General features: G+C 47.8%; 1 protein-coding gene and 1 pseudogene across 2 annotated transcripts in view; both read left to right on the top strand.

The window, feature by feature from the left end:
* LOC140391967 (LHFPL tetraspan subfamily member 6 protein) overlaps positions 1 to 27,209 on the top strand; it is a 244,909-nt gene that overhangs the window by 59,304 nt on the left and 158,396 nt on the right. The gene's annotated exons all lie outside the window — the stretch shown is intronic.
* On the top strand, positions 10,242 to 11,085 carry LOC140391452 (HAUS augmin-like complex subunit 2 pseudogene; annotated as a pseudogene).

The raw sequence follows: 27,209 nt of genomic DNA, 5'->3' as shown, positions 1-27,209 counted from the left end.
GATGGGGTAGATCCTCTCTTGTAGGAGATGGTCATTGCCTGGCACTTGTGTGGCACAAGTGTAATAGTGTTTTGCCCGACATGAGATTCCCCGCAGTAGCGGGAACTCCGTTAGCAGAATCTCCGCAGCAGCGGGAACTCCGTTAGCAGTGGCGGGTGGCTGAGAATCTGCCCCATTATGTATGAATGTAATTGTCATGCGGAGTAGTACAAGTATCCAAACTGAATGCATTGTGAATGTCAATCTTTATGAATTCCATGCAGCAATAGACTTGCGGATAGATAAATGCATTGATTCAATGCCCCCCACTGCCCACACACATCACTACCACTCCTGTCCCACCCATCCCCATCCTGGCACCTGTTCCTGTTACTCAGCCTTGTGATTTTCACACTCTATTTTGTTGTTATAATGTTACTTGATCACTTAAGAGGATCTGACATGGTCTGAGCTGCAGATGTCAGCATGTTTTCCATGGGCTGCCTGCCGTTCAACAGTGGCCAATAATAGATTTGCTCAGTGAGGCAGGATATGTTTTTCTAATGAAATATCTCACTATTTTTACCTTGGTTGGAGAGGCTGACCATTGCAATCAAGCAGCTCTCCCAACATCTGCCAAAAAGTCTTTCTGTTTCTTGTAGCTTATTTTTCAGCCCCTTTGCCCTATTTCTCTGAACCATTTTAAATATCTGAATCAGGCTGAGGCTTGTACTTGTAGCTCTCCAATATCCAAGTAACCATTCATCATATGTTGGTCCAGACAGAGACTTCTGACAGTCTATTTGAGAATGGAGGCTAATGTCACTGGATAGAGATCAGAACCAGGAACGATGGCTGATTTTGCCTCGTACCTTGGGAATGCCTGGGCTACAGACTTCATTGCTGCCCCAGCTAAGATTGGGGCCTCCTTGTTCAGCATTCTTCAGTCCAGTACCACACAATGCCATCAGGAGAGCTTTTCCTTATTCCCATTTTCAATGCACTTATTCTCTGCATTTTCAGACATCACTGTGTCATCTACTATAATCATTAACCAAAAGCAGGCAGGTGGCCCGATGATGTCTACTTCCTGACAAACTGCTGCAATTTGCCCCGTGGGAGTGCTGAATACCCTTCAGGGACATCCAGCTTCTGCCTTTGCCTCGCTGAGCAGGGAAGCTCTTAGTTGAGGAGCAGCACTGACTATAATAAAATGGTTGATGAGCAAACAATGGAATCAGCTGGATTCTTGTTCGAACATTGTGAAACCAAGATTCATATCTCATTCTCAGGAATGCTGCAATTTTAATTAGGCAAGGATTCTCTCACTAAGGGTTGACTATAATCAGGAACTAATGTTTATGATTTGCAAATAAGCTGAAGACAAAAGCTTATGTCACAAGATTTGGAAAAATAGAGACAGTAACAGGGTTCCTCAGCACTGTTAGAAAAAATGGAAGAGTTTTTTAATAGATAATATCAATATTTGTGTGGCTAATCCTTTGCAGCTATCGTGGAAAATGTTTCCCAACTTTGAGTTTAATTTGAAAGCTGATGTGAAAGGAATTGCTCACATGACTGTGGTGTTCATGGTTTTGCTGAAGCCTTCAATTTTCAGTTCTCCCAGCTCGAGGATAATGATCCCGCCTAGTGTCCCTTTTGACTGAGCTCAGTTAACATTCACACATTCTTCATAAGTATTAAAAAAACATTATTCCATACTGCATTGTATCTTTAACCGGTGGACCTCATTTTTAACCTATCCTTTATTCCATCCTTGCTGTTAATCCTTTGACTGGCACTGATTGCAATCACACAGCAGCCTTGCACTATGGGTGGTGCTACATTCTGTTGACTTTAGACAATGGAAATCTTGAATAGTGCAACATTATACAGGGTAACCATGTGTTCTGATCATTGTTTTCTCTGTGTGATAGATCTCCTTAATTCATTTGGGGAAGAACAATGAGAATGCACAGACACTAGTCTTTTCAGTCAATGCATAAGAGATGACAACCCCAATAATTAGAAATAATACATTGGTCACGGTTTGTTGCTGCTATTCTCAGTTCATTAAAAATATATCAAGGTTGTAATTTTGTATAATTAGGATAATAGAGGATTTGTATATATTTTCTTCACCCGATAGTTTCGCGGAATTGCATATCTTTTCTTCGCCCAATAACTTTTTAAAGAGATTAGGAGCATTTTTAAATAAATGTGTTAAATATTAAGGGAACAGAGCTGGATCATGTTAATATTTTGTGCCGATTTTTCAGAGCCTCTTTGAACAGTACCTAAATCACTACACAGACTGTAGCGGTTTAGGAAGGTGGCAATTAGGAATGGGCAATGGTTTCTCAAGGGCAATGAAAATATTAACCTATCTGAGGTGGTGTGACGAGTTGGAGTAGCACAAGACCTCACGCTAAATAGCTTAGTGTCATTGACGCAACTCCTCTCTGTGCCTCAGCACCATTCCGACTGCTTCCATTACCGCTTCAGAACGGCAGCACTCAGTGCCATCTTTTTGTCCACAGAATCAAATAATCAATTTTACAAAACATTCTCTACGCGATCCTGTTTATTTAGGCCCATTCTGAGCACATCCGGTACCACTCAGTCCTACTTTCTGCACTTTCATTAGCGATGAAAATCCATTAAAAATATTATTTTGTGGAATGTGGGCATCGCTGGCTAGGCCAACATTTGTTGCTCATCCCTAATTGCCCTTGAGAAGGTGTTAATGAGATGCCGCCTCAGACTGCTGCTGCCCACCTGGAACAGTTATCACAGAATAATATCCAGGCTCCTCAGCCTCACAAGTCTGCATTGACACATGAAAGACATCTGACCTGCCTACCTAATCCCATTTGCCAGCACTTGGCCCACAGCCTTGATGTGTCAAGTGCTCATCAAGGTACACCTGCAGTGCTGCTGGGAAGGAAGTTCCAGCGTTTTGATTCCGCGACAATGAAGGAATGGTGATATAGTTCCAAGTCAGGATGGTACGTAGCTTGGAGGGGAACATGCATGTGGTAGAATTCCCCAGCATCTGCTGCCCTCTGGGTGATAGAGGTTGTGGGTTTGATTGGAAGGTGCTTTTGAAGGAGTCTTGGCGAGTTGCTGAAGTGAATCTTGTATATAGAACACACTGCTCCCAATGTGCATTGATGCTGCAGGGAATGAATGTTTAAGTTGGTGGATGGGATGCCGATCATGCGTGTTGCTCTGCCCTGGATGCTGCTGAGGTTCTTGAATCTTGATTTATGTGGGAGAAGGGGGCAGGCTTTGGGGATTCTGCTTCAGCATCTTGAGTACTGCTCTGTGTACCCAGTCTGCTCTGCGCAAATTAAGAACGTGGAAAAGTCAATACAGTCCAACCATTCCTCTCCTCAAATCAAGTACATTTTGTGTTATCGTAAGTCCCAAAGTTCTATAAGCCACAATCCTGGCACAATCCTTTCCAAGTGCAGGCGGCTCCTGATCCACCTCTACGGCGATCGACAAGAAATCGTCGCCCACCACAAAGACTAAATCTATAGACTGAACTCTTGTACATTTTGTGACTTCATCGCTTTAACCTCTGTAAATCTTGTTTCGTTTGCCATGTATCTGCACTATCGACACCTTCCTATGTATATACGTTCATCTAGACACCTTTTGTATATAGTCAGGCACATATATATATATATATACCTCACACACCCTAGTATTTATTTATCTAAAGAAAAAGGGGGGAGATGTCATAATATCTACTCATGTATATACTGAAGTGCAGACAGGCAGTGATTGACATACAGGACGACCAATAAGCACACAGCACAGTGCAGCCAATCACCAGACAGGACACTACCATTATAAAGCCAGAGGGCACTAGGTTTCCCGCTGTCTCTGGATCCAGCCACTGAGACAGTCAGAGTCCACGGGCTAGCCAGTGCAAACACCATGCGGTAGCTAGTAAGTCTGGTCAGGCTAATATAAGGTCTCCAGTCAGTTCAGTATAGTGTCGACCCACAGCTGAACATTTATATCAGTTCTATCGTTGAATAAAACAGTGTTGGATTTTCTCCAGTGTTAGACATCTGCTTCTAGCTTCCCTGCATCAAGTGCAGTCCACTTCAAACCAGTCAGCCTAACACATCATCCACCATATTAGGAAATTATATATCGATATTGATTTAAATCTTTTTTCCCCACTGATGTAACATTATCACCTCTTGGAATTGAATCTTTCCTACAAGTTAATGGGTTAGGAGGATAGTATTGTTACATATTGATATTTAAGCAAACATGAACGGGTAAGGAAAGTAGAATTATTTAGAAAAGAGAGAATTGGTTTTGGGTTTCAATTTTGAGATAGTTCAGTATCTCATGGAATTTTTTTAGTTGTTCACTGTTAAATGTACATTAAATATAGAAAGTATTTTTGCATATCGAGAAGACGTTCTTTGAGAAACATAAGGATGAGCTTTTCAGGGTAATACTGGGGGTTTGGACTCACCTAGAAGTTTGCAAGAAGCTCCTTTTGCAGTGATTTGGCTGGACTCGAGTAAATTGAAGTGCAGGAGAACTGCATGGGGGAGTGGTCTTTCATAATGTCACAGTGTGTTCACTACCTGTTTACAGCTAGTGCTGGCCATGGACATGTTAGTTAATTAGAGCATTCCAATACTTGTCATGAGAATGGAACTCCTTACCACATGCAATTGAAGCCAATCACAGGGATGAATTTAACTTGGATAGGGACTTGAGGGAGGAAGGAAGAGAAGGATATATCAATAGGCGAGGTGAAAGAAATAGATCAAGATGAGGCTCGTATGTAGGATAGATGCCAGAATTGATCAGTTAGGCTGAATGGCCTGTTTCTGATTTGGGAATGGGGGGGGGGGGGGGGGGGTTTGCCTCTATAAGATCACAATCTGGATACAGTGATCATATAGGAGAGAATAAGAAAATAATTACAGAAATAACAAAAGAAATGTTGAAATGAAAAGCTCACATATTCATGGGCTTGGTTTAGTCTAATCTTACTGACACGCATGCAGAGGAATGTTTATATTGCTGTCATCGCAAAGAGTGACAGGGACGTGTCAGTTTCGAATTCTGACATATTAGTAAAATCAAGGAATCTTTGACAGACTTGCAAGGTGAAGTTAATCCACCAAACTTGAATCTTACCAACTAGCGCATTATTGTTACCTGAGAGGGCCATGATGAAGGATGAGGTCAGCTCTGAATCCTTCATTTGGGAGGCATCATTAACATGTTCTCCTGTGCCACCAGTTGCTCACAACATCTGCTATATGAGCTCGGGAATGTAAGAACTGTTTGCAATTAAGCGATGAATACTTTTGTGAAGTGCCATTTGCTCATGGGTAGATGAAAGACATTTTTCGTTTATAAATACCTTTGCAGTAACTTCCAACTACATCAATTGGGGCGTTTTCTCTTTTCTAAAATCAGCTGTGCAAATTTTGAATCATAGAATTTACAGCGCAGAAGGCCATTTGGCCCGTCGAGTCTGCACCTGCCCTTGGAAAGAGCACCCGACCCAAGCCCATACTTCCACCCTATCCCCGGAACCCAGTAACTCACCTAACCTTTTTAGACACTGAGGGGCAATTTATCATAACCAATCCACCTAACCTGCACATCTTTGGACTGTGGGAGGAAACCGAAGCACCCGGAGGAAACCCACGCAGTTCGTGGGAGAACGTGCAGACTCCGCACAGACAGTCACCCAAGCCGGGAATTGAACCTGGGACCTTGGAGCTGTGAAGCAACAGTGCTAACCACTGTGCTACCATGCGGCGGGGTAGCACTCCGCCAAATGTGGAAAGCACATTTAACACTTATGTCAGGTGGGTGTACCTTTAAGAAATGGGTGTTTATCAAATAGCTGCAGTGATGTCACTGTGTGGGTGGAGCTGGGCTGTCTGTCTTTCACTTTCGTTTTGAGCTGGCAGCTGCAGTGTGTTTGGTGTCGTTTTCAGAGTTGAAGAGCTGCATTCACAGCAAGAAGATGTTATGATCTATCTCTGCAATCTACAGATCACTTGATGATTTCAAAGTAATACCTGTTTCTGTAGAGAATGTAAACCTGCTGTCTTTATTTAAAAAGGGGTTTAACTTGTGGATGTTGTTTAACTTGTGGATGTTTGGAAAGTTATCAAGGATTATCTATAGTGTTCTGTATCTTTTGAGGGGTGGTCCGGATTTGTAGTTGATAAACTGTTTACTGTGTGTTTATAAAATGTTAACTGGATTCATAGAATAAACATTGTTTTGTTTTTAAAATACTTTAGATCTCTGTTGCATCACACCTGTAAAGTGGGCCCTTTTGCTCCCCATAACCAAAATCTATTTAAAGTTGTGGGTCAGGTGAACTCCATGATACACTTCTCTAAACCCTGGCCCATAATGCTCAACTGTCAGAATGATCCTCAGGAGGCTTCCTCCAGTGACCACGAATGTTCAAACCTGGCTTTTTTGTTTAGGGGTTCCAAAATCTACACTAGCACACTAGTGGGGAAGGAGTTCAAATTTCCTATGGTCCTCACAGTGACAAAACTGACTTCAGAAGAGGTGTGTGTGGGATTCATAAGGACACAGGAAATAGTAGCTGGAGTAGGTTACACGTCCCCTTTAGCCTGCTCTGCCAATCAATAAGGTTGTGGTTGATCTGATTGTGGCCGTAACATCACTTTCCTGCCTGCACATCTTAATGGGAGATCACTTATTATTGAAGGGTGACTCCTAGTTCTACTTTCCCCTCTGCGGGGGAAAACATCCTGTCAAGCCCCCTCAGAATCTTACATGTTTCAATAAGGTCATCCTTAATTCTTCTAACTCCAATGAGTACAGGCCCAACCTGCTTAATCTTTCCTCATAAGATAAACTCTTCATACACCTAATGAACCGTGCTTCCAATTTAGTATGTCCTCCTTTAAGTAAGGTGACCAAAACTGTCCACAATGCTCCAGGTATGGTCTCACCAATGCCCTCCACGGTGGCAGCAAGACTTCCCTACATTTACTCCATTTCCTTTGCAATAAAGACCAACCTTCCTTTACCTTCCTAATTACTTGTTGTACTAGCATGCTGACATTTTGTGATTCATGTACAAGGCTACCCAGATCTCTATGTACTGCTGCATTTGGCAGTTTCTCTCCGTTTGAATAATATTCTTCTTTTCTATTCTTCCTGCCAAAGTGGGACAATCCTATCCGCTTTTACTATGCAATCTTAATTAATCCTATTTCATACCAGGTTCAAAATAGCCTGTCCCCTGGTAGTTTCCAGAATGTATTATTCTAAGATACTATTCTGAATACACACTGTGAACTCATTCCTTCAGGCTATCTTTGCCAATTTGATCTGTTCAATTGATAGGAAGATCAATGTTATCCATGATTGTAGCAGTCTGTTTAGAAATGGGAGCTTAACTGGTTCTGGGCTGAGGAGGAGGGCTCAATTTCCCAGCAGGCCAAGAGTTCTGAGCATGTGCAGAATGTGGCAGGCTGTGCAAGCTATGTTCTATTTTTGTGTTTTCAGTTAAAGGCTTTGGCCATCCTGGATATCAGGAGTACGCATGCACTATGCATTTATTGCATAGCACTAAAACCCAGTTTGGCACCATAACTATGACAGTCCCAGGCAGAGTGCATGAGCCCAGGGGAGAACCCAGGGAAAGGTACCAGAGATGGAGGACCCAGAAGGAGAGACCACTGAGGAAGGAGCCATCTTAAGGAGGAGACCACCAGTAGGAACCACTGGAGAGATAAATCTTTGGGGATAGGAGCAAAGAAAGAGACTCCAAGCAGCAAAAGTGCCGGGGTAAGCAGGATTCAGGTTGTGAGGGCCTGGGAAAGCACCAGGAGAACTGAAAAGGATGCGTAAGGTCAATGGCTCTATGACCCGGACCGTTGGGGCAAAGGGAACACTTTGGTGCAGTGGTGCTCTGCCCGACGTGGCTGAAAAGCTGGAATTGTGCCCATGAGTTGCTGCTGAAGTGCAGGCTCGGATTCCAGTGAAATGTAGTCTCAGGAGAAGAGATTAAACCAACAGGAGGCGGGATGTGGAGATGCCGGCATTGGACGGGAGTGGGCATAGTAAGAAGTCTTACAACACAAGGTTGAAGCCCACCAGGTTTAGGGCAGCACAGTGGCGCAGTGGATTAGCTCAACTGCCTCACACGCCAAGGTCCCAGGTTCGATCCCGGCTCTGGGACATTGTCCCTGTGGAGTTTGCACTTTCTCACCATGTTTGGGTGGGTCTCGCCCCCACAACCCAAAAAAAGATGTGCAGGCTAGGTGGACTGGCCACGCTAAATTGCCCCTTAATTGGAATAAATGAATTGGGTACTCTAAATTTATTTTTTAAAAGTCCACCAGGTTTATTTGGAATCACTAGCTTTCGTAGCGTAGCTCCTTCATTACTCACGTGCTGAAGGACTACGCTACAAAAGCTAGTGATTCCAAATAAACCTGCTGGACTTTAACCTGGTGTAGTAAGACTTCTTGCTGTGCACATCAGGAGGTGAGGAGTTGTTGAGGCAGTCTAAGTTGGGATGTCTTTTGGAGGGGAATTAGAGGGTAGATCTTTGAAAGTGAAAACATGAAATCCCTCATGAGGGAGACAGAGGTTTGTGAACACAATGAGATTGTGTAACTCACAGTGGACACTGACACCTGGGTGGGTTGCAAAGAAATCCACGAGATATGGCTTGGTCACATCTGCTATTTATTGTGCAGTGTATTGTATTTGACAACAGTTTGCCATAAATTCACATCTCGCTATTAACAGAGCTGAAATTATGAGGGACATATATAGGGTGAATAGGAAGGAACTTTTCCCCTTAATGGTGTGTCAGTAACCTGGGGGCATAGATTTCAGATGTGGAGATGCCAGCGTTGGTTTGGGGTGAGCACAGTAAGAAGTCTTACAACACCAGGTTAAAGTCCAACAGGTTTGTTTCAATAATAGGCTAGGAGCGGGGCTGCGTCATCTACATGTGCCAGGCCTTGTCGCCGCGTAAAGGCGGCACCGCATACATGACTCGGCTGGCGCCGCATAACTGCCATCACCCACGCATGTGTGGCTGCCGTCCTCTCCGAGTCCGCCCCGCAAGAAGATGGTAGAAGAATCTATGCACAGTAAGAAGTCTTAAAACAACTTCCAGCCACCTGAGGAAGGAGCAGTGCTCCGAAAGCTACGGTGCGATTCTCCACTCCTGCGCCGGTTGGGGGAATCGCCTGGGCCGCCAAAATTTCCCGCGACGCCGGTCCGACGCCCTCCCGCGATTCTCCCAAGCGGCGGGTACGGCCCCGTCGAGTTCCGCGGGCCGCAGACCGGAGAATCGCCCGAGACACCCAAAATGGCGATTCTCCGCCACCCCTGCTATTCTCAGGCCCGGCTGGGCTGAGCGGCCAGGCCAAAACGGCGGGTTCCCCCCGGCGCCGTCCACACCTGGTCGCTGCTGTCGGGAACAGCGCGGGAACGCTGGGGGGGGCGGCCAGTGGGGGGGGGGGGGGGGTGCAGGGGGGGGGAGGGGGGATCCTGTACCGGGGGGTACCTTAAATGTGGGGTACCCGCGATCGGTGCCCACCGATCGTCGGGCCGTCCTCTCTGAAGGAGGACCTCCTTCCTTCCGCAGCCCCACAAGATTCGTCTACCATCTTCTTGCGGGCGGACTCGGATAGGACGGCAGCCACGCATGCGTGGGTGACGCCAGTTATGCGGCGCCGGCCGCGTCATGTATGCGGCGCCGCCTTTACGCGGTGACAAGGCCTGGCACATGTAGATGACGCGGCCCCGCTCCTAGCCTATTATCGGGCCCTGAATCGGTCGGGATAGGGGCCGTTTCGCGCCGTCGTGAACCTTGACGGCATTCACGCCGGCGTGGGCACTTCGGCGCGGGAGTGGAGAATCCCGCCCCTAGTGTTTGAAACAAACCTGTTGGACTTTAACCTGGTGTTTTAAGACTTCTTACTGTGCATAGATTTAAGGTAATGGTCAGGAAGCTTATAGGAGATATGAGGAAACACATTTTCACCCATAGGGTGGTGGGAATCTGGAATTCACTGCCTGAAAGGGTGGTATAGGTGGGAACCCTCCTATTTAAGAAGTATTTAGATGAGCACTTGAAATGCCATAGGATACAAGGCTACAGACCAAGTGCTAGAAAATGGGATTAGGACCTCAGATATGCGCCGCGGAGTGAAGGTGGAGCGCGCGCGGGCGCCCATCTGCAAGTGAGAATGTAGTCTGCAAACCCATGGGAGCCAGGAGCAGCAAACCCAGCAGCCAGTTTCCTAAAGAAGTGCCTGAGAAAAGGATTGTTGACACAGAATAGTTTGGATTTGAATAAGATAGAGTTTGGAAACACAGTACCATTTGTTCAACGCTTCAGACTAATAGATGAAATTTCACACACCAAGGCAGAACTTGAGCAGAAATCTCTGGAGTTAAAGCTGCTGAAGTTGCAGAATGACACAGCAGATATCGCCCACCCGGTGTGTTTGACTGAGAAATACAGTCAGCTTCAGTCGATGAACAGCCACTTGGAGGCAGTCTTGCAGGAGACAGTGTCATTGAAGCAGCGTTTAGTTCAGCCTACTTGCCATCACTGCCTGCCTGTTGAAGCCAATTATCACAGGTATGTCTCTGAACTCCTACCTATGATGGTTAATTTCATTGCAAAACTCGACTTCAATCTGCAGCTGATAAACAGCATCCCTCAGGTGACCAAGAAAGTGAATCTGATGGAAAACCTAGTTGCCAGGATGGTGTCTGAGGTACTGAAGCTGAAGGAAACCATGGAATTTATTGTGAAGTGGAGAGAACAGCAGAAAACTGAATTGGAGAGCTGGCAAGCACATGATGCTCTCTGACTGGGAAGTCGCCACCCAGATGGTGACTAGAGCTGTTTGAGTTTCTAGAATTGAATATGTGAATTCACTGTAGATGGTCTTAGCAACAGAAATAAATCCGTGTTTGTGATTGGGCGACAACTCTGCTGTTTCCTTCGGTCATCAGTTGTGGGAATTGTCCGACAAACTGCCAATGCTGAGAACGCTCAGCATCTGTGGAATGAGCAGAGAAGCTAATGGGCGTCATTCTCCGCCGGCGGGAGTCTCCGTTTTGCCGGCGCCCGGGGGTTTCCCGACGGCGTGGGGCTGCCCCACAATGGGAAACCCCATTGACCGGCCAGTGTAACGGAGACTCCCACCGGCGGGTCGGGGCAGAAATGTGGCGGGGCGGGATGGAGAATTTCACCCAAATATGTCAGGTATGAACCCATGATCATTCCCTGTACTACAGTGTGCATCTCTGATAGGTTTTACTTGGCAGTGTCTGTGCCTGCTGTTGCACATGTAGTGACTATTTCTTGGGAACAATTCCATGGGTATCAATACTCCTCTGGTGTCTCACTCGAGCAACCAATCATCCTGTCAGCCCTCCTCTCCATGAGCTCCGGCTTCTCTGAAACCCCAAATATCGCCACCCAAGGGTCCGGGTCCACTCCCTCCTCCACTATCCTGGCTAAGACCACGAACACTCCCGCCCAGAATCTTCCCAATTTTTCACAACCCGAAAACATGTGCGCATGATTTGCTAGCCCCCGCCCACACCTCTCACACTCATCTGCGACCCCCTGAAAGAACCCACTCATTCTCGCCCGAGTCATATGCACCCTGTGCACCACCTTAAACTGTATCAGGCTCATTGAGGTACCCTCAATAATGATGCTTAGAGATTAAACTGTAAAGAAGGCTTTATTAGGCTAATAACTATGCTACAGATTTGGAAGAGAGCTGACTGCTATACAGACCATGAGGCAGGCCTTTATGTATGGCTCCCAGATGGGCGAAGCCAGAGGCGGAGTCCCCAGGGTTCCAAGCCTGGTCTTAAAGGGGACATCACCTTACATGATGATAAGGCAGTAACCGTTCATCGCATTCACCCCCTGTTTAAAAAGGAGTCCGGCGGGGTGAAGTGCCATCATAGGTCCATCCGTCTCGGCGGCCGGATCGTCCTCCTCGATCTCCTCAGTTCGGGCGGTGGTGCGGCGGGCACGGGCGTCCCGGTTGAGGGCACATCCGGGAGCACAGCGGTCGGAGCTTCGGTCCGGGTCGGGGCAGAGGAACTAGGCAGGGCCGGGGGTAGCGGAGCCGGGGCAGAGGAACTAGGCAGGGCCGGGGGTAGTGGAGCTGGCGCCGGCGGGGTGTGTAAAGGGGGGGCGCACGGTAGGAGCTCACCAACGGGTGGTAGGGCCGGAAGGGGGTGTGTTGTAGGGGGCGACGGGCCCTGCAGGGGAGCGGCGCGGGAAGGGGCGTCTGTGGTGGAGGATCCAGCGGGCGCCAGATCCCGGAGGGAAACCGTATCTTGCCTGCCGTCGGAGTACTCCACGTAGGCGTAACTGGGGTTGGCGTGGAGCAGTCGGACCTTTTCAACTAGGGGGTCCGTTTTATGGCTCCTCGCGTGCCTCCGGAGAAGAACAGGTCCCGGAGCCGTCAGCCAAGGTGGAAGCGAGACCCCGGAGGTAGACTTCCTGGGGAAGAGAAACAAACACTCATGAGGGGTCTCATTTGTGGCCGTGCAGAGGAGTGACCGAATGGAGTGTAGGGCATCGGGTAGGACCTCCTACCAGCGGGTGGTTGGGAAATTTCTCGACCGCAGGGCCAGAAGGACAGCCTTCCACACGGTCGCGTTCTCCCTCTCCACCTGCCCGTTTCCCCGTGGGTTATAGCTGGTCGTTCTGCTCGAGGCGATGCCTTTGCTGAGCAGATACTGACGCAGCTCATCGCTCATGAACGATGTACCCCGGTCGCTGTGGATATAAGCAGGGAAACCGAACAGGGTGAAGATGCTGTGCAGTGCCTTAATCACCGTGGCTGAGGTCATGTCGGTGCAGGGAATGGCGAATGGGAAACGGGAGAACTCATCGATCACGGTGAGGAAATAGGCATAACGGTTGGTGGACGGGAGGGGCCCCTTGAAGTCCACGCTCAGTCGCTCAAAGGGGCCCGAGGCCTTCACGAGCCGAACCTTGTCTGGCCGATAGAAGTGCGGTTTGCACTCCGCACAGACCTGGCAGGCCCTGACCATGGCCTTGACCTCCTTGGTTGAGTAAGGTAGGTTGCGGGACTTGATGAAATGGATGAGCCGGGTAACCCCCAGGTGGCAGAGGTCATTGTGGATGGCTTGCAGGCGGTCCTCCTGCGCGTTGGCGCATGTGCCGCGGGACAGGGCATCTGGGGGCTCGTTGAGCTCCCCTGGACGATACTTGATATCGTACGAGTAGGTGGAGAGTTCGATCCTCCACCTCAAAATTTTATCGTTTTTTATTTTGCCCCGTTGCGTGTTATCGAACATATAGGCGACCGACCGTTGGTCGGTGACGAGGGTAAACCTCCTACCGGCGAGGTAGTGTCTCCAGCGCCGCACAGCCTCCACAATGGCTTGTGCCTCCTTTTCGACTGCAGAGTGTCGAATCTCGGAGGCGGTGAGGGTTCGGGAGAAGAACGCTACTGGTCTGCCTCCTTGATTGAGGGTAGCAGCCAGGGCGATGTCTGATGCATCGCTCTCTACCTGGAAAGGGATGGTTTCGTCCACCGCGTGCATGGCGGCCTTGATGATGTTGGCCTTAATGCGGTTGAAGGCCAATTGGGCCTCAGCCGAGAGGGGAAAAGTGGTAGTCTTTCGGAGTGGGCGGGCTTTGTCCGCATACTTGGGGACCCACTGGGCGTAATAGGAGAAAAGCCCCAAGCACCGTTTGAGGGCCTTGAGGCTGCGGGGGAGAGGGAGTTCCTTAAGGGGGCGCATGCGGTCGGGGTCGGGACCTAGGACCCCGTCTTCCACGACATAGCCGAGGATGGCCAGCCGGGTGGTGTGGAAAACGCATTTGCCCTCGTTATAGGTCAGGTTAAGGGCTCGGGCGGTCTGGAGGAACTTTTTGAGGTTAGCGTCATGGTCCTGCTGATCATGGCCGCAGATGGTGACATTGTCCAAGTACGGATATGTAGCCCGCAAACCGTACTGGTCCACCATTTGGTCCATCGCCCTTTGAAAGACGGAGACCCCATTTGTGACACCAAAGGGAACCCTGAGGAAGTGGAAGAGCCGGCCGGCTGCTTCGAAGGCAGTATAGGGGCGGTCTTTTGGTCGGATGGGGAGCTGGTGGTAGGCAGATTTGAGGTCGACCGTGGAAAAGACTCGGTATTGGGCGATCCGATTTACCATTTCCGCGATGCGAGGAAGGGGGTACGCATCAAGCTGCGTGAATCGGTTTATGGTCTGGCTATAATCCACGACCATCCGTTTCTTCTCCCCGGACCGGACTACCACCACTTGCGCTCTCCAAGGGCTGTTGCTAGCCTCGATGACCCCCTCTCCCAGTAAACGCTGGACCTCTGACTTGATAAAAGCCATATCTTGGGCACTGTAGCGCCGGCTCCTGGTGGCGACGGGCTTACAGTCGGGAGTGAGGTTAGCGAACAGCGAGGGGGGTGCGACTTTCAGTGTCGCAAGGCAGCACACTGTGAGGGGGGGCAAGGGTCCGCCGAACTTCAGTGTCAGGCTTCGGTGGCTGCACTGGAAATCCAGTCCGAGCAGCAGGGGGGCACAGAGGTGAGGGAGGATATAAAATTTGAAACGGGTGTATTTGGCACCCTGGATCGAGAGATCCGCAATACAGTACCCCGTGATTTGTACCGAGTGGGACCCAGATGCGAGGGCTATGGTTTGGGATGTGGGATGGGTGCGTAGGGAGCAGCGCCTTACCGTTTCAGGGTGGATAAAGCTCTCCGTGCTCCCGGAGTCGAAGAGGCATGCAGTGTCGTGCCCGTTGACCTGGACCTGCATCATGGAGTTCTGCAGGTGTTTTGGCCGAGTTTGATCGAGGGTGATCGCACCCAGTCGCGGGTAGTCGGAGTCGTAAAATGGCCGCTGCCGTTGGTCGCACGTGTCGGGTCGAGAAGATGGCCGCCGACCCGATGGCCGCTCCCATGATTCGCACGAGGCTGATGACGCGTCAGAAGAGGACGTGTCGGGTCGGTGCGCAGCAGCATTGCGAGGCCTGCGGGCCTGGGAGCCTGATTTTCGGGCCGGCTGTTCTTTGTTTTTCTGGCCCCTGGGTCTGGCCAGGCAGACCCTCGCAAAGTGCCCTTCCTTCCCGCAGTCGCTGCAGATCACGGAGCGGGCTGGGCAGCGTGGGCGTGGGTGCTGGCCCTGCCCGCAGAAGTAGCAAGGTGTGCCCCCATGGTGAGCGGGTCGCCGTGTGGCGCAGGCCTGTAATACGGGCGAGTCTGAGGAAGTCCGGGGGGAGTCCGCGGGGTACGTACCCAAGTTATGTCGGGCCACCTCCAGCGAGGAGGCGAGCGTTAGCGTCTCCTGGAGGTCTTTTGCCCCGTTTTCGAGCAGTCGCTGCCGGATGTAGGTCGAGCGGATGCCGGACACGAAAGAATCTCTGATGTGCAGGTTCATATGGACTTCCCCTGTCACATCCTGATGGTCACAGTCCCTGGCCAGCGCGGTGAGTTTCTCAACAAACTCGTCGAGCGATTTCCCCCCAGCGCTGCCGGCAGGTAGAGAGCAGATGCCGGGCGTGCACCTCATTGACGGGTTTGACAAACCGCTTGCGGAGCAACTCAATCGCTTCCTCATAAATCGTCGCCTTTTCGAGCGTGGCGGAGATTCTGTGACTCACCCGGGCCTGGAGTAGACACAGCTTGCGTGGCCCCAGGATGGGAGTCTCTGCGGAGTCCAGGTAGGCCTCGAAGCACCGCAGCCAGTATTAAAAAATTTCCTTTGCCTCCGGCGTTCGTGCTTCCAGATTGAGCTTCTCTGGTTTTAGGCCTGCGTCCATCCTGAATCTAGTTTAGCCTAATAAATTGAGGTACCCTCAATAATGATGCTTAGAGATTAAACTGTAAAGAAGGCTTTATTAGGCTAATAACTATGCTACAGATTTGGAAGAGAGCTGACTGCTATACAGACCATGAGGCAGGCCTTTATGTATGGCTCCCAGATGGGCGGAGCCAGAGCCGGAGTCCCCAGGGTTCCAAGCCTGGTCTTAAAGGGGACATCACCTTACATGATGATAAGGCAGTAACCGTTCATCACACTCATCCTTGCACAAGAGGAGATTCCGTTTACCCTTCACAGTGCCTCACTCCATATTCCCCAATTGATCACCATTCCCAACTCCGCTTCCCATTTTTCCTTGATCTTCACCACCCGCTCACCTCCCTGCTCCCCCAGCCACTTATACGTATCCCCAATTCTTCCCTCCCCTTCCACATCCGGAAGCAGCAGTCGCTCCAGCAAGGTGTATCCCGGCAATCTAGGGAACCTCTTCCAAACCTTTCGTGCAAAGTCCCTAACCTATGGATACCTGAACTCACTACCCCTCAGCAGCTCTACCCTCTCCCTTCGCTCCTCTCACCTTATTTGCTGCAATCATGTTAGTATGCTCTATCCCTTCTTGTCACATTCTGGTTATAATTACCAGTATCATTATCCTGCATTATTGCCTTGTCCTTTCTCTTTAACTCTCCAAAGTCCCCATCGGTATTTAGTTTAAAACCCTCTCTACAGCTGTAGTTCCATGATTCTGCAGTACTCTGGTCTCGGTGCAGTTTAGGCGCAGGCCATCCCAATGGTACAGCTCCCGTTTTTCCCCAGTGCTGGTGCCAGTGGCGCAGTCGCACTCAAGGCCTTTCTGACCTGTGAAGGTCACTGCAAATTAAAATTTGCAGTCAAAAATCCGAAATGTTATATTTTTGTCACCAATATTCCAGCCCTCTGCTCCAGCTGCACGGAAATCGCTTTACTATTTGGTAGAACTAATTGGGATTTCATGGTCTGGCTCCCGATACATCTCTCATCCCAGTCGCTGACCTGTAACCTGTGGAAAGCCAGCTCTAAGAGACCAGTCTGTTAAAAATCAAAACCAAAACAAGTTCTCACGTATTTTATTTAAACCTTTGTGTATTTAACATGAGTGAGGAAGGTTAAAGGAAGTCTAAACTCTGGGCAAAAACAGAAAATGTGAGGCTACGATTTTTTTCTATCTGAGTCTGCAACGAGAAAGGACAGATTAATGTTTTTATGTAAACACTTCGACAGAAGTCCAGAAATTTCTGTTTTTAACTCAGATTTCTAGCAGTGCAACTTTAACCTCAGATCCATGAAATAGTTGTGAGATAATGGGGACAAGTAGCACAATGGTGTTGTGGCAGAGATTTGATACTATACAAATTCATAGACTGATCATAGTACTGATCAACAGAAGACAAAACTCAGCTTTACTAAAATATGCCTTTGGACATCTTTGACAAAAATAGCAGGGTGATTTTAACCTAACTCATCCAGACTAACCACTAACTTGAAACCCAAACTAATTTTCATTCCATCAAAGTCATGGGGCATGGTACAAATGAACAATGGTTTGGCTTTGAGGAGGAAGTTCTCAATACTTCACCTTTATACTGGTTGCTGTACAAAGGTTCTTTGGGAGCTCATTGCTTTATTTAAATGGTAGTAGAGAGATGCCAGCTCCTGCCAGCTCTTAACTAAATTCGATAACTTTTGGATATCTGTTGTTGGTCGACTGCACACACTTGTAACCATGTATCTATAGAACTCTGCAAGAAAGTAGCATACAGCTGAGAGTTTTACTCAGCTCTGCTGCTCCTCTTTCCATTGGTCTAAGCTGGCTAGACCCCAAAACCCTAAGGCCCATCTCTGCCATGACAAAAATGGTTGAAGTGACTGGAAATTATAAATCTTGCCCCTAAACGTGGCATTTCCCATTTTCTCAGTGGTAAGTATGGGACATTTCATACAGGCTGAGAATGTAAAACCTCAAGTGTGCAGGTTAGACCAGGTGGATCCCTTTGGATCTGGTCCCAGGTCACCTTTGGGGAGGTAATGTGTCCTTTTGTGGAGGTCAGCTACTCTAGGTTGGTGCCGTTTGGGATAGGTCAAGTGCCCTTTTCAATTGTTCTAAGTCTGCATAAATGTATGTGAAATGCACACAAACTCATTACAGTCAAGCTCATTGGAACTGTCAACCGACCTGTCAAAATCAACTGTCAAAACTGGCATAAGCACCTATCAAAGAGACCGGTTTAAGCGAATTGTCAAGTTGACAAGAAATTTAAAAGCCCTGCCCTTTAAATCATTGAGAAAGCTGTCTGGAGTGATTGCTTGCTATTTCATTTTGTCTGTTGACATACCCCCGAGGGCTTCCATTACTGAATTAGTGCTGCGTGACTGATTTCACAGCCATCCATTATCATATTAGGGTGCCTGCCATTTCACAGATTGATTGACAGCTACAAGTGGTTACAGAATCTTCAATGTGGGATTATAATTCCAATACTAGTTTCTATAAGGGACTGTGCACTTGAAAGAAATGTTTGTTGTTATAAGACTTTATTTAGTTGAAGGAATGTAAACATTGCAAATTGTTTTTTTTAATGAATGAGCACATTTTCAATGGAATGAAGCCCGCAATAGTTACTTGGATCTTTATTTTATATAACCGTATCTAATCTGTACATGGCTCCTGAGGTCTGCCAATGGTGGATACTGTGTGAGTTGGCATGGCACATTTAATGGACGGTGGATGGGGGAACATTGGTTGGCATGTGTTGACAGTAAGTTGGCATCAGGAAAAAGGGTAATGGGGGTGGGTGGAGGGCGATAGGTTAGCATGGAGTGTATTAGTGGGCATAAGGTGGCATGGGCTGGCATAGAGTGTTGGGAGGGCTAGAGGCATGTTGCATGGCTTGGGGTCGGATTCTCCAGCCCTACCCGCTGGCGGGATCTCCCAGTCCAGCCGAAGTCGACCCATGCCATGGGTTTCCTGGTGGTGGGATGGGCGATCATGCAAATTTCCATTGATTCAGGGGGACCGGAAGATCCCATCGGTGGCCAATGGTGATCCACTTCCTCCGTGAGGAAACCTGCCACGGGTAGGGGTGGGGGCTGGAAAACTCAGCCTTAATTTTCTCTACAAAATTTCAACACAGTGGCGGAGCCCCGAGGCAGGACTTCTGCCCAGGTCACCTCCTAACTTGCACCGTCCACAATTTTTCCTGGGTCACCCGCCCTGACTTCTAATCCAGTAATCCCTGAAAATCTGGGCCTAACTTTAGTAGTTAGGGAACCATCTAATATTTAATCCTTTCACTGCCCTACTACACTCATGCACAGGCAGCAAACTAATTTAGACGTCTGGCTTGATTGTTAACTTATAACATTTGAGGACAGCATGGTCGTGCAGTGGGTCAGCCCTGCAGCCTCACGGCGCCGAGGTCCCAGGTTCGATCCCGGTTCTGGGTCACTGTCCGTGTGGAGTTTGCACATTCTCCCCGTGTTTACGTGGGTTTCACCCCCACAACCCAAAGATGTGCAGGCTAGGTGGGTTGGCCACGCTAAATTGTCCCTTAATTGGAAAAAATGAATTGGGTACACTAAATTTTTTTTAAAAACTTATAACATTTGTTTGATAAATATCCTGATATTTTCAAATTATTAGCACCTTTATACAATGTTTATTTGAGAATGATACCAAGTCGGATATGTTATCGAGCCTTGTATTAACTAATTTTGACAATCATGTTAAATCATGTTTCCCAGGGTTTCTCAGCTCAAGGCAACCAATAGGACTGACACGCATACAGTTTAACCATGTCGCATTCTTGATTTAAAGGGAAATTGCAAAGTCCAAACTTGCAACAATGAAAAAGGGTTCACGATTCTGGATTTCACACAGCAATTTCAAAATCTCCTGGGATTTGCTGAACAGGAAACGAGGCCATTATGCGTATGATTTATTATTTTAAATGGGCTTTACTCCTGTACTGCTGTTGGGGGAGAATGAAGAGGTCAGTTGTTCATGTCTTAGAATAGGGTAAAGCTGCAATGAATGGGAGAGGCAGTGCTGTCTGCACAGGAAGATAGAAGTTAGTAATTATGGCAATATAATGTATACGAGAAACTAACTTTTCTGCTCATTCACAGTTAAGCATGACTCAGCGATACCATTGGTCTTAGTGTGGAGAACCAACGTACCTCCGGTTTACACCACAGGCTCAAAATATCATCAGCTCCATCCAATAATATAGAATTTTGAAATTACAACAGAAGTAAAGCATATCTTTATAGCCCTGGGATACATTGCAAAGAAAGTTCTTGATATTTTCCCCTTGTGTTTCTCCCATTCCATCTTGGTGGTGCTGCTACATTGTTCCATGACTCGTTGCAGTTTCCCATGTCCTTGCTGCCCATGAAATGAAAATTGCTTATTGTCACGAGTCGGCTTCAATTAAGTTACTGTGAAAAGCCCCTAGTCGCCACATTCCGGCGCCTGTTCGGGGAGGCTGGTACGGGAATCGAACCGTGCTGCTGGCCTGCCTTGGTCTGCTTTAAAAGCCAGCGATTTAGCCCAGTGTGGTAAACCAGCCCCTTGCTTCACGTGTTAACCCCGCCAGCAGGCTGTTCATTGTTAAAGGTTATCACAGCCAAACCAAATCCTTTTCTCCATTGATGTCTGCAAATATGAATTTTTACTCACGGCCATTGCCTAAAATTGGGTAACTCAACAACTGGGACTTCATCAGTCAGAATACCTCAACGGTGCAAAAAGATGCATTGAGCTTCAGAACCATTGAGGGACCTTGAAATATTATCATGTAAACATTGAAGCACTTGTCTTTCAGTTGAAGACCAAGGAACAAATTTGAAATTCATAGTAAATTATTTAAAGTACATTTGTAGGTTTTATGGCATAAGGATCTTTAAATGGATTGGATGGATCTGTAACCGCAAACAGGGATTTTCCTTCTTTACCAAGCTAATAACGGTGTTATTCAAAAGGTGCAGTGCTGTCATTCGGATACGGTCAAACAGGGGTGAAAGATAATGGCGGAATCCTACCAAAAATGATTACGGCCAAGATTCTCTGATCCGAGTTCGTCCCACCACTGCTGCCAGTGACGATGGAGAATTTGGCACTCAGCCAAAACTCCATTCGCTGCAGCGGGAACAGAGAATCGCGCCAGTGTGAAGGGGCAGAGAATTCTGGCCTAAGTGTCATTTTGGGATGGAAAACTGATGCAAATCGCGCCAGCACCATTTTTAAAGGTGCCCTAATCTCAAAGTGAGTGCAGGTTGCCCCCCAACGTCCCAGAAATCCAGGCTTCATTGCCCCCCCCCCCAACATCATCCTCGCCGTTATCAACCAACTCTTCCACCCCCTCCCCCCAAGGATCGCTGGCATTGGGGCCCTCCCAAAGGGCCTCCCATCAGGTACCGTCCAATTCTAGCTGTATCAGGCCTCTTTCCCCCCTCCCCCAATCAGCAGTACCAGCGGGCCCCCTCCCCCTCCAAGGTGAGCAGCACCCTGCTATGGGTTTGCCAAATCCCTTCATACCCCACCTCAATCCCTTCCTCATGTCCATGCCCCCATTCATGGACATGCCTTCTTTTCAGACCCTTCCCCTTGGTAGTGCCAACCTGTCACCTTCGGTTGCAACAGCCACGGTGCCTTAGGGCATTGCCCGGGTACTGTCCTGCCATTTCCCTGACCACCCGGGGGCTCCAATGATCTCCGAGACCCCTGGTGCTGCCATCACGTCTGGGCTGGAATTATCTGTCCGTTGGGATTCCCTTTTCCCGCTGGCAGCGCACCCCCACCTGCGGGTTTCTCAGCAGCACGGGTGACTTCAGTGGGAAATTCCATTGCCAAGCGGCGGGAAGAGAGAATCCCACCGTCAGCGTTCGGCACACCACCGAGAATATCACAGCTGTGGCATCAGAGAATCCAGCCCTTGGTATCTGGGATGGGGACCAGTGGTGATTCCAGCTGGCCTACGATGCATGGGTGGGAGCGAGAATACCGGGAAGCAGGGAACTCTGACTTTCAATACTCGGGGCATATTTTAATGCTCATTTAAATATGCTCATCTGTTTCACGCCCAGGGAGGGTGTGAACCAGAATGTACAGTGTCGTGGGCTGGGAGCATCGTGCTCCATTCAGCGGCCACCTTCAACCCTGTTTCGGGGTCAGAGACTCGCCCACTGAGCTTTGTAAAACAAAAATTTCTGATTTGTAAGTGGCTCCTTTCAGGAGAGTCTGTTTTGTTTAAACATCTGCAATCACTGTAGCTGTGCTGTCTGAAATGGTTCCCTGATTGTGGGCCTCCTTCATGTGCTGTGGAATATTAAACGGTCTGCTTCTCTGAGGAAACATGTGTTGGTGTTTTAGATGGCATTCCGAGATTTCCCCCTACCCACTCCTCCCCCTTCCAGGAAGTCATGTAGACTAGGGCCTTCCTTGTGCAAAGTATCTGCTTTGTTTCCTTCATCCAGCCAGTCATAATCATTTTGGCTGTGTTTTAATCTTTAAAGGATTAATTTTTCTTTTGCCTGCAGTTGCATTTGGCTAATCATTCTAATCATAACTCACAAACATTTGCAATATCTCACAACTTTCGAAAATGTTCATCTCCTCCTGTCCACACACTAATGTGGAGCAAGGTTAACATGTGGTGTTGATTATACAGAACAGGCACTGCAAGCAACCCAAGTGCCGAGGGTTGCCAACCGTAGTTAAATATATTCCTGGAGGTTCCATCACATGACTTGCCCCCACGCTCCAGCCATTATTCGGCCAACACATCCACCCTTGTGGCACACTGCCTTCTTATTGCAATTGGAAAGCAAAATAACCCAATTGGTGATACTTGACTGTCAGCCAAGGAGCAGTCTCACTCCCCCCCCCCCCCCGCCTCGTACCCACCGCCATGTCCATTTTCAATATCTTCATATCTGACAAAGAAAAATATTCAAAGAAAATTACAAATAAAAACTTCTTTCACACCCCGATGATTATGGGTGGGATTCTCCAGTCCCCCAGCCGCGGGTTTCCTGGCAGCGTGCCATCCGCTGGAGGCAGGATTCTCTCTTCACGCCATTCGTCATTGGGATTTCCCATTGAAGCCACCCCATGCGGCCGGGAAACCCACGGGGGTTGGGGTGCGCGGTCAGCAGGAAAAGAAAATCCCAACGGCTGGAGAATTCCAACCTATTTCTCCAACCAGTAACCAGCGCAACTTGCTGACCGGCTCATTGGACAGTGCCCAGTGTCACTCGTCTGTTAAAGTCACTCCCAATGAATGAACAAGAAACTTTCAAAGAAAATTACAAAAATCGTTTCAATGTCCTGACGATTTTTTCTCCAGGATTGCACACAGCAGTGCCCTGGAGATTGATCTTTAATTCCTGGAGACTCCTCTAAGATTGGTAATCCTGTAAGCACTTGAGTACTGAACTTTCGAGTGGGCCATATCAACCGGGTCATATTAACTTCTTGCAGTTTCTAAATGCAGCGATTTAAATTTTAGCATTGGGAGTGACTTTAACAGACGGGTGACACTTGGCACTGTCCAAAAAATCTGTCAGCTAGATGTGCTGGTTACTGGTTTTAAGCGGCCTTGAAATTCATTATTGTATTTAAGCTATGTTTCTGAACTGGTTCCAGGAACAGGTTACTGTATAAAATAATTATTTCCCACCACTTTGCTAGGCTTGTACCTTGGAGACGGCCCAGTTCAGTTACACATTTCATACAACACTTTGTGAATTCAGCTGAGGGTGAGGTACGGGTGATTGAGGACCTTGCTGAATTGCTGATATTTTGTGTAATATCTTTAAGTGACTCGTAGGTTTACACTTCAAGTACATTTTATGTAACAACCCCACCTTATCCCCTCAAAAAGCAAATTATCCCATTAGCAGCCCTCGTGCTGAGCCCCCAAGAAGAGGATAAAGAAATATAAATCATCTTCAATTTATGTGTTAAATACTACCACGCCCCACAACTTATCTGAAGCCCTGACTTAACGGGAAGGAGTGTAATGACAGCTTTGTGAGTAATTATATGTGTTAATTTTGACATTCCTATTAAAACCTCCAAGACTCCTTAACAAAAGATTTTTTTTCCACAAAACTGTAGAATACTTCAGGCAGATTGTCAAACTCAGTTTTTCCAAAACAAAGATTCTCCAGTGAGAAAAAAGGGCAGGAGGATGGAGGCAGATGGTATTGCTAATCATTGTGAAGAAGCCTCATGTAGAATCTTCCATTGGCAGGGAGGGACTCATCTGCCAGCTGAAGAGCAGGTGAGAGATCTGCCCTGTCTCTTCTTTGGAAGGCTCACTGGTTCTTTTTCAATCAGGCAGATCTGGGGACACCAATGGGCCTTCCTTCAGAATCAAATCCCCAGAGGCCATCAGAGGATGCTAGCTCCTGTGACCAATAGCGCCATGGAGGGGGGCTGTGGTTGCTGTCTGAACTGCAGCCCACGGAGTCCCAGGACCAAAACAAAAGATTGTAATAGGAGAGAGGAGAGGAGGGAGATATCCTCAGAATGGGGATAATGGGAAGAGGGGGGAAGGAGGGTCAGAAATAAGGATGTGGGAGTGTAGTGGGGTGGCTAAAAGTGGCCACCCTAATGCCCAATATCCATACCCTCGATCATGAGCAAATTAGTGAAGATCGAGGGACCACCTCCCTGCCCCACCACCTCCAGCAGACAATGCAGCACATGCTGTTTAACCAGTCATGCAGGCTGCATGTCAGCCAGCCCACGTGGAGCTGAGAAACTTGCAGCAGAGACGGAAAGAGGCCCTTAAGCTCCCATTAATTGGTAATTTAAGGGTCTCATGTGGAGGCAGCGCCGTAAGGTCAACCATGGACCTTCCTACCCAGGCCCTACTTGCAGTAGAGGTGGGAAGCATTGGGTATTGATCCCGATGGCCAGCCACTAAATTTTCAAGCCCTCCTACCTTCTTCCTCACCACCTGTGCAGATAGACGTTTCTGTCCTTTTATCACAATTATTTTCCTCCATTGCACAACCAAGCATTTTTTGGCTTGAAATACAGCATGCCCTAATTCTTGCACTAGCAGGAACCTTTATCCCCCTAGGATAAGGTGATCAAATGGTTCTTTTCTTTAATGTGTGTGTATATATATATATATCTTGTGAAACTAATTTTATTCATTCAATTTAAGAAAATACAGGAACAAATCTCCCCATCTCCAACCACCCACCACCTACTCTTGAGCCTGTTCTTCCATTTAATTAGATCATGGCTAATCTGTACCCATTGACTCACCTTTGATTCAATTCCCATGGTACCTTACCCAATAAAACTCAATCTCAGTTTCGAAAATACCAATTGACCCAGGAACCACAACCTTTTGGGAGAGAGAGTCACGGACTTGCACAACCTTTTTTGTGTGGTGGTGGTGGGGTGGGGTTTTGGGGGAATCATTCTTAATTTAAAAATAACCTTTCAATTAATTTTGCTTATCTAGAAATTGCTTGGAAGCAAATAAGTTTGATTTCTGTTGCAAAGCATTGAGAGGATCACTGCCTTTAAAATCTACTGTAATCTAATTCATTTGGGTGTAAAAGATGGCGAGAGGTTGTCACTTGTGCACTAACAAGGAAAGTCTTGCTGTGCTGGATCTGTAATTTTATGTAATCAATGCTTCTTTGTCAAGCTTCCAAGTCCCACAACAACATTGACTCTTTCATGTGATAACCGTCAGTAATACTCGCCAGCAATAGAGTAATTCTTCTCTCCTCCTTTCATCTCTGCATATTTACTACTCTTCTATCTTGTGTTCATGGAGATGCAAGGCAAACACTGTTTTGACAATAAAGCGATAATCAACAATTATACAGTCAGGGTTGCAGACACCTCCACGCTTTACAGAGATTAGTAATTCAGAACCTGCCTGAACAATGGTCTGCTTCACATTAATTTAAAATGCAGACATAATATCACTTGGTTATTTGGAACCCAAATCCAAAATCCATCTGTCTCAAAAGCAGGTTTGCTTTAAAATTATATTTTTAAGTGTCCATTTAAAAAAAATTGAAGTCAGCAGGCACCAGGGGCGTGATTCTCCGTAGCCCAACACCAAAATCGTGTTCAGCGATCGGGCGGAGAATGGATTTCCACGCCGAAATCGGGGCCGGCGCCATTTTAACACCGGTCAACCATGATCTGCCCCCTCCAACCTGGTGTCTTGTGACACGCGGTGCATGCCATTTCAATGGCATTGGCACGTTATCGGCCGGCCCACCCGCGATGCTCCGCCCCCGATGGGCCGAGTGGTCCCAGCATTCGTGAACCCGCGTGCCGGCTGCGGACTGTGTCCCACACTCGGCCGGGTTCTGGTGCCGCTGGTTGGTGGGGCTTCTGCAAGGGCTGGGACGACTGGTGGGGGGGTGGCCAGAGCGTGGGCTTTGGGGTCGCGCACGGCCGGCGTCATGTTATGCAGTGTGACCGCTGCAGGTCGTCAGCCGTGCGCATGTGTGGCTTGGGATACGGCCATTCTCCGGCCGTTTTCGGCACGGGAGGCGGGAGTTTCTGTCGCCGCCGGCGCTAGTCCCTTACCAGTACTGAATCAGTGGGGGTTTCCTGCTGATTTTCTGTTCGTGATTGACCGTACACGCTCCGCTGGCGTCAGCACTTAGTCTCAGGAACGGAGAATCCAGCTCTTTTTGTTCCACACATAGTCGCGTTAGGTTTAGAATCTAGTGAGTCTGACAGCATTTTTGGAGAAAACAAAATACAGAGTTAGCGCTTCAGATCGGTGGCCTATCATCAGAACTGAATCAACATGAAATGGTATCTCGGTTTGCCACTTCACAGATGCTGCCGGACCTACTGAATATTTCCAGCAGTATCTGTTTTGTTATTTTGGGATTTTCAGTAGCCACGGTATTTTGTTTTCGTATTGGAATGTAGTTATTGTCTCACAGTTGCTTTGCTGGAAATATAAAAGGTAGCTGCACTCAGATGGTTTGTAGTTGGGTCACGTCTGGCTATCTTAGGTGGGCTGGAATTTGAGGTTACAAAGCTGCTGGTCGCATATCTGGGAGCTAAAGTCTGTCTGTGCTATTGAAATATAGTTTAACTGTGGAGTGGTGCAATACAGTCCCTCCGGTTCTTTGTCTTCCATGACTAGCAATTGTACTAGTGAATACACACGAACAGCAAAACTTTGTAGGTGCCATTTTAAAGGTCGATCTTAAATAATGCAGGGCTGGACACAGTTGGAAGGAGCGAGCAATATCACAGAAGGTTTTGCTGAACATGGGGACTTGCAGGAGAACTCCAGCAATCAAATGTCATA

The sequence above is a fragment of the Scyliorhinus torazame genome, chromosome 15, assembly GCF_047496885.1.
Source record: "Scyliorhinus torazame isolate Kashiwa2021f chromosome 15, sScyTor2.1, whole genome shotgun sequence".
NCBI classification, from domain to species: domain Eukaryota; kingdom Metazoa; phylum Chordata; class Chondrichthyes; order Carcharhiniformes; family Scyliorhinidae; genus Scyliorhinus; species Scyliorhinus torazame.
The sequence above is the reverse complement of the archived record's forward strand: the minus strand, read 5'-3'. Positions and strand labels throughout refer to the sequence as shown.